The following is a 7,335-nucleotide window of genomic DNA, read 5'->3' on the forward strand; positions in this document are numbered from 1 at the left end:
TTATGTCATTCTTGATAATTTTCCTTCATGTTTCATGATTCACAAGTAATCAAGAATGAGATATTTTAAATCCATCAACCTCTTCGTTGGAATTATCTTGGGTTATATTTCACCTAAAGCCTTCCCTAAGGATTGTTGCTATCTATGGTGCTTATAAATAACCCAAGTTCTTCATTATCCTCCCGATGAAATGAGTTTCTCGTCTCCTTGTTCATATCAATCCAATTTTTTTCCCCGTGAGTGGCAGGTTGTCACCTCATAATTTTGAGATGTATTCCACAATACCATATCAAGTTTATGCTTTTTTGTAGTGGGTTTTTCCAACAACTCCGTTCGAACCTTCTCCTAAAGATGCTTTTGTGTAACGCCCTTGATGCGACTATATCTCCCATGTGTCGAAGCACAACTTAGAGGCATAACCGCATTGAAAGCAATGTCGCAAGTGAGGTAATCTTCACACAACCCATGTAATACATAAGGGAAAGAGATACATAGTTGGCTTAAAATCGCCACTTCACACAATACATGAATAAAGCATTACGTCATCCAGATACAATCAAGGTTCGACTACGGAACCAAAATAAAAGAAGACTACCCCAAAAGCTACACAGATCCCCGATCATCCCAACTGGGCTCCACTACTGATCAACTGGGAACGGAACAACAAAACGAACACGAACTCCATCGAGCTCCTCCTTGAGCTTGGTTGCGTCACCTGCAAGCTATCATCGGCACCTACAAGCTGGTTTTGGAAGTATCTGTGAGTCACGGGGACTCAGCTATCTCACACCCTTGCGATCAAGACTATTTAAGCTTATAGGTAGGGTAAAAGGTATGAGGTGGAGCTGCAGCAAGCGACTAGCATATATGGTGGCTAACATACGCAAATGAGAGCGAGGAGAGAGAGAAAAAGCACGGTCGAACAACTATGATCAAGAAGTGATCCTAGAACAACCTACGTCAAGCATTACTCCAACACCGTGTTCACTTCCCGGGCTCCGACGAGAAGAGACCATCACGGTTACACACGCGGTTGATGTGTTTTAATTAAGGTCAACTTCTGGTTTTCTACAACCGGACATTAACAAATTCCCATCTGCCCATAACTGCAGGCACGGCTTTCGAAAGTTTAAATCCCTGCAGGGGTGTCCCAACTTAGCCCATCACAAGCTCTCACGGTCAATGAAGGATATTCCTTCTCCGAGGAAGACCCGATCAGGCTCGGAATCCCGGTTACAAGACATTTCGACAATTGTAAAACAAGACCAGCAAAGCCACCCAGATGTGCTGACAAATCCCGATAGGAGCTGCACATATCTCGTTCTCAGGGCACACCGGATGAGCCAGACGTCAGGTGGGCCAGCCCAGAGTTGCCCCTGGTAGCTCCGTACATCGCTAAGTTTGGACCAACACTTAGAGAAGCACTGGCCCGGGGGGTTTAAATAAACATGACCCTTGAGTGTGCAGAACCCAAGGGAAAGAAAATGCTAGGTGGCGAATGGTAAAACCAATGTTGGGCATTGCTGGAGGAGTTTTATTCAAGGCGAACTGTCAAGGGATTCCCATTATAACCCAACCATGTAAGGAACGCAAAATCCAGGAACATAACACCGATATGACGGAAACTAGGGTGGCAAGAGTGGAACAAAACACCAGGCATAAGGCTGAGCCTTCCACCCTTTTCCAAGTATATAGATGCATTAATTAAATAAGAGATATTGTGATATCCCAACAAAATATCCATGTTCCAAACATGGAACAAGCTCCAATCTTCACCTGCAACTAACAACGCTATAAGAGGGGCTGAGCAAAGCGGTAACATAGCCAAACGACGGTTTGCTAGGACAAGGTGGGTTAGAGGCTTGGCTCAACAATATAGGAGGCATGACAAGCAAGTTGTAAGGCATAGCAAAAGAGCAAGCAACTAGCAAGCAAAGATAGAAGTGATTTCGAGGGTATGGTCATCTTGCCTGAGATCCCGCAAGGAAGAAGAACGAGTCCATGGAGAAGACAAACGGACGTAGTCGAACGGGTCCTCACAAATGCGATGTTATCGGAACCAACCCGAAGAAGCAACACCGGAAAGAAGCACACAACATAGTAAACAACCAATCCCATGAACATGGCATGACATGCGGGATGCGGTATGCGATGCATATGCATGATTCGGAAAGGAAATGATTGAACCTGGCCTCAACTTGGAAATCCAAGAGTTCCACTAGAAAGAGAAGATGATTTCGGTTGAAATCGATATAAAGATCACCGGAATCGGATGCACGGTTTGGAAATGGCAAGCAAAACAAATAAGGCACCGGTCTGCGATAAACAACAAGTGATCATCTAAATGCATCAAAATAAATATGCTACAGCACTCAAACATGGAAACAAAATACATGGCAGGGATCCACTCATGATGCTTGACAAAAGATGAACACTGATCTACGGCTAATTCACTCAATAACAGGTTTAAAACAAGCATGGCAAAAGTGCAAAAGATAACAGGTTACAGACTTAGTGAAATTATCAACAAGTCTGGAATTTATCATCAGGAAGCAATCTTTAGAGCATGAAAACTACATGCTGCAGGAACATATCATGGCAAATCAAGGCATGTCATGAAGCTACTCTAAGCATATAACAAAAGTCCCTTAGTGACCTTGAGCCAAAAGGGATCAGAAAGTACAATTGCAAGCATGTGAACATAGCAAAAACACAAACAGATTCAGACTTAGTGAAAAACTGGAGCATGCAAAACAGATTAGCAAGTAGGCATGTTTACGAGCTCGATGCACTCACTACAAAGCATCGCATGATAATCTAAGCATACACCCATCAATAAGACATGGCATAGAAGCTAGACATGGCAAGAACAACAACATAGCATGCACGGGTCAATAGCAGCAACCTCGGCAAAATTGCTAAACATCACTACAAGAAATATGTCAACTTGTGACCAGCACTATTGGTCACTGAATGGTCACTGTTTTCAATTTGTGACCTTTTTGTGACCAAAAACATAAGGTCAAAAGTTGGCCGTCATAAACTGACTATAGCGACCTTTATTCTGGAATGGTCGTAGACGTTTATGACCAAAATACGTTTATTGTGGCGTTTTGGTCACTAGCAACCTCCCCAGGCCACGTAGGCATCCAGCGTGGCAATCTGATGTGGCACAAGATTCAGCCTGGCCAATTCGATTTTCTACATGGGCCTAGCCCAACAATTCAGCCTATTTGTGTTTTTTTCTGTGTGTCAATTTTTGGTTGGGTTCATGGGCCAAGCCCAATATTGCAGCCTTTTTATTGTTGGGTTGTGGCCTTTTTGTCTAAACGAATTTAGTTTTTCTTTTTTTTCAAAAGAAGGGTCCACTAGTCAGATGGGTCATAGTTGTCAGGTTCTAGTAACAGGTTCCCATTTGTCATGTTGTGGTAAGTGGGTCCCATCAATTCAGACTCATATTCTTCACATTTCAAGCATTATTTAGATTTTCGGAGACAAAAACACACATGATACCTAAATAAGAGCAACCAGATCACATAATACAAGCTCTATCCATTCCAATACAGAAGACCATACTGCTTTACAAGCTCTACAATTGTAATATAGTACTGCTTTACAAGCTCCTTCCATGTGATCACAAACTACCTGCTCCTGTCGTGAACATACTAGACTCGCTGGATGAACATAGTTGCCAACAAACAAAAGTAAGAAAAACAGGGTGAGTTCTTAGATTCAGACTCCTAACAAGCTCTACTAGATGAATAACATGCCGGACTCGCTCGACGACCATAGTCAGGGCTGGGAACAAACAAAACAACAACATGGCTTCCACTGTCATCCTGTTACATGAATCAGAGAAGAATTAGAATAACTGGGGGAAATATATGTCGTAGCTAACAAAGTAAGAAACAATAGTTAACAAGTCTGGGTCATAGAAGCTAGAAGTGTCCCTTCAGAGAGACAAGAACTTAGAATTGATGCATGGATCTTATTCTAAACAGCATAAACACCATGGAAATAACAAATTAACAGTAACAAGATCAGTGTTAGCAGAATTAAGTACAAGGCAATCACGGGTACCAATCCAGTGCAAGTTAATAGAGAAAATATGTCAAAGTTACTCAAATTTACTAATGTGTTTTTCATACTACCAAATTGAAGGTAAAAGATGTGTACTGATTCAACACTGCAAACTGATTTTTGAAAGCTTTACCAAAACATTGTTTAGTCGCTTGGTGCTAAAGCGATAGATGTTGAACACTAACTGCCAGCGATAGTAACAACTAGCAGGTACTAACCAGCAGGTACTGCACCTGCGACCGCCATCACTAGCTTGGAAGCAATAAGCACAGCATAGGTAGGATAGGAATCATCCTGGTTGTGTGTTCACGAATCACCTACATGTACCAGACCCCACCTACCTATCCAAATTGGTAAACAATTCAGATCTGCTCAATGATCTTGCAGGCTAAAGTTAGAGAATATGCCCAGAATGACAATGCCAAACCGTTTACATGTACCAGACTCCATCCACTGGTCCAAATTGCTAGCTAATCAGTTCACATATACTTGCAGAATATTAACAAACATGAACAACATGGCCAACTCAAATCAGAGCGTTTGGTCGGTCCCAGGCATGGATTTGGCACGCAGATAAGCAGTAAATCAGGAATCTGTGCTAGGTAAGGAGGGATTGAGACTGGAGAACATTACCATCCGGAGATCCCAGCTCGCAGAGGTGCTCCCCTCAAGGTTGGGTCGTGCGCGGATCATAGCTACATTGATGTTGCATCCAGCAATTTGCAGGTGGCCTATCGTGAACATGAACATATTATGTCAGGGAAAGCGGATACTTCGTCTAAATAAATACATCTTATTGCAGGAACATTTCATTGATTCCGTGGCGGAAACGTATAACACAGATGATGATACACTAATACACTGTGCATACTTGAAAATGCCAGAAGAGTTAAAATTATTAAACTGAGAGCAGTCACAGCAACACAACATACATGAAAATGCCAGATTTAGCATACCTCTATTCCTACATACTACTACACATAGGTTAACAAGTAGGAGAGCAACGAGCATGCCAAGACTGCAATTGGCCGACCGATTGCTTTAGGTCATAGTGCCAAGAACAATGCTACATGTACAAGTACAACAAAATAAGAATCCCAGGCCTCTATAATTCTCTAGTTACTTAGGCAACAAACATCATTGCAAATTTTGATGAAATGCATAGGTCCAGCCGATGATTACACAGCAGCAACTACTGCAGACATTGGCTGGAGAAATGCTCATCTTTTTATTCATTGTAAAAGAAATTTTGAGTTCAAGCAGTAGTACTAGTTACTGACTACACATGTTGGTGCATATGCAGGTTCATACTACAGACTACAGTACAACACCAACTTGACACCCGAGTAGTCCAACTTGCATCCCACATGTCAATTCTTCTACTACCTAGAAGCTAGAGCATGCATATGCAGGTGGTATAACATAACATAAAGAGCAACGACTTGATAAGTCTGCCCCAATAGTCTAAGTCGTGGAAAACCAAATATTTCAACTGACCGCGAAAGACCTTGCAGAAATGGCCTCGTCCACGCCTTTTCTTGGCCCCAAACTGAGGCCTTGCATCATCCACTCGAATTCGCCATTGTTGCTCAATGTACAAAAGGTGCCTGCCAGGAGGACGAAATCAAATGAATAAGAACCCCACATAAACAAAGAGGCTATACAATGATTCTGCAAAGTATATTCACATAAGTTTGCTTATGAAGCCAGAGCTAACAATCTAAAAATTCAGAATCATAGTGCCTCATTCGATAAATTATTGTATACACATGAATATTGTGGAGCTTCTAAGATAGGACACATGTGAAATGTATAGTACAATACTGTATACTTGCTGTGTGCATATGTATAATTAACCTTCAGTGTATCGCATCTCGAATACAATTAGACTACTAGTACCTAGAAATCATATGCAACTCTGTTTTTGCTCTAGACCAGCCACAAGATCATAAAAGAAATCATAAGTATCTGGTGCATTTGATATAATAAAGCAGCTGCCTGAACAAACAGAAGTTCTACATCTTCACTCTGTAGCAACATTTCATGACAAATGGTGATATTTACTCTGTAGAAACATGTGATCATCTAAATTAACTTGCTCCAAACTGAACCAGGCACTAAATTTACATTCTGACAACATTGCAGTGAATTTCCTTATAATTTTTGTACTACTACTAGGAGGTAGAAGATGATAATTGGTTTGGACGAGCAGTGCGTCTATCCTAGCAAGCCAATGATTAGCATTTAACACTTTTGAGCAAAGAGGCAAAACGAAGACTGGTGGGAAGGGCTCTGAACTACAATCTAGCACCTGATTCCTCAGCCTCAGATGCAGCCGCCCACCTGCGGTGCTTTCTCACGCAATCGTTACCAAGGTGCAGCGGCGGAGATCCTGGTGGGCGCCGGTGGTCTCGTCCCTGACGGAACATTGCAGCGATGCATTAGTCAGATCGGGACCAAGCATTTCACAAATCGGGAGGGGGTGGGATCGGGGCGCGCGCGTGGGCGATACCTTGGGGGTACTGCTGCTGCTGGTGCTGGGGCGGCGGCCTTCTTGCTGGACCTGCATGGCTTGTCGGGGTCCTTGTCGTCTCCTCACGCACGGGCGCGCCGGCCGTCGTGGTTCCGGCAACCTCGGACGAAGAGGAGGGAGTCAGCATCCTTGGAGCGGAAGCAGAGGAGACCGATGGAGCGGAGACCAGTGGCGGGGTCGGAGACGAGCACGAACGCGTTGCTGGAGTTGCAGACAGTGAAGACCGGTGTGCTGGTGAGTGCGTGCGCGACCTCGTTGGGCCCGAGCGTGAGGGACTGAGTGGCACTACAGGGCCCCAGTGAGCGCGGGACGGCGAAGCGAGAGGTGAGGTTGGAGAGTAGTGCTGGAGGAAGGAGGAACGAGAGTAGTCGGCGGCGGCTGCGTCGCCGTAGAAGCTGCAGAGGAGCACAGTGCGCGGCGGTGGGACGCGGGAGCTTCGAGAGGTGGGAGGGAGAGGGGAGGGGGAGCTCAATCTAAGGGAGGGATACGGCGGTGGCAGGGATCGAGGGGAGCGCCGTCGATGGCGGCGGCGAGGAGATGGGGGAGGAGGGGTGTGATGGGAGGAGGGGATTGATGGGATCTGGGTAGGGTTTGGGTAGGTGGATGCGGCGCACGCACGCGCCTGCGAGCAAGCCAGCCACGGCGGCGCCCCTCTCTCCATTGCGGTGGTGCCTCTCTCTCAGTCTGGGGAGAGGGGAGAGGCGGCGAGAGTTGATCGGGGG

The sequence above is a fragment of the Triticum dicoccoides genome, chromosome 5A, assembly GCF_002162155.2.
Source record: "Triticum dicoccoides isolate Atlit2015 ecotype Zavitan chromosome 5A, WEW_v2.0, whole genome shotgun sequence".
NCBI lineage: Eukaryota > Viridiplantae > Streptophyta > Magnoliopsida > Poales > Poaceae > Triticum > Triticum dicoccoides.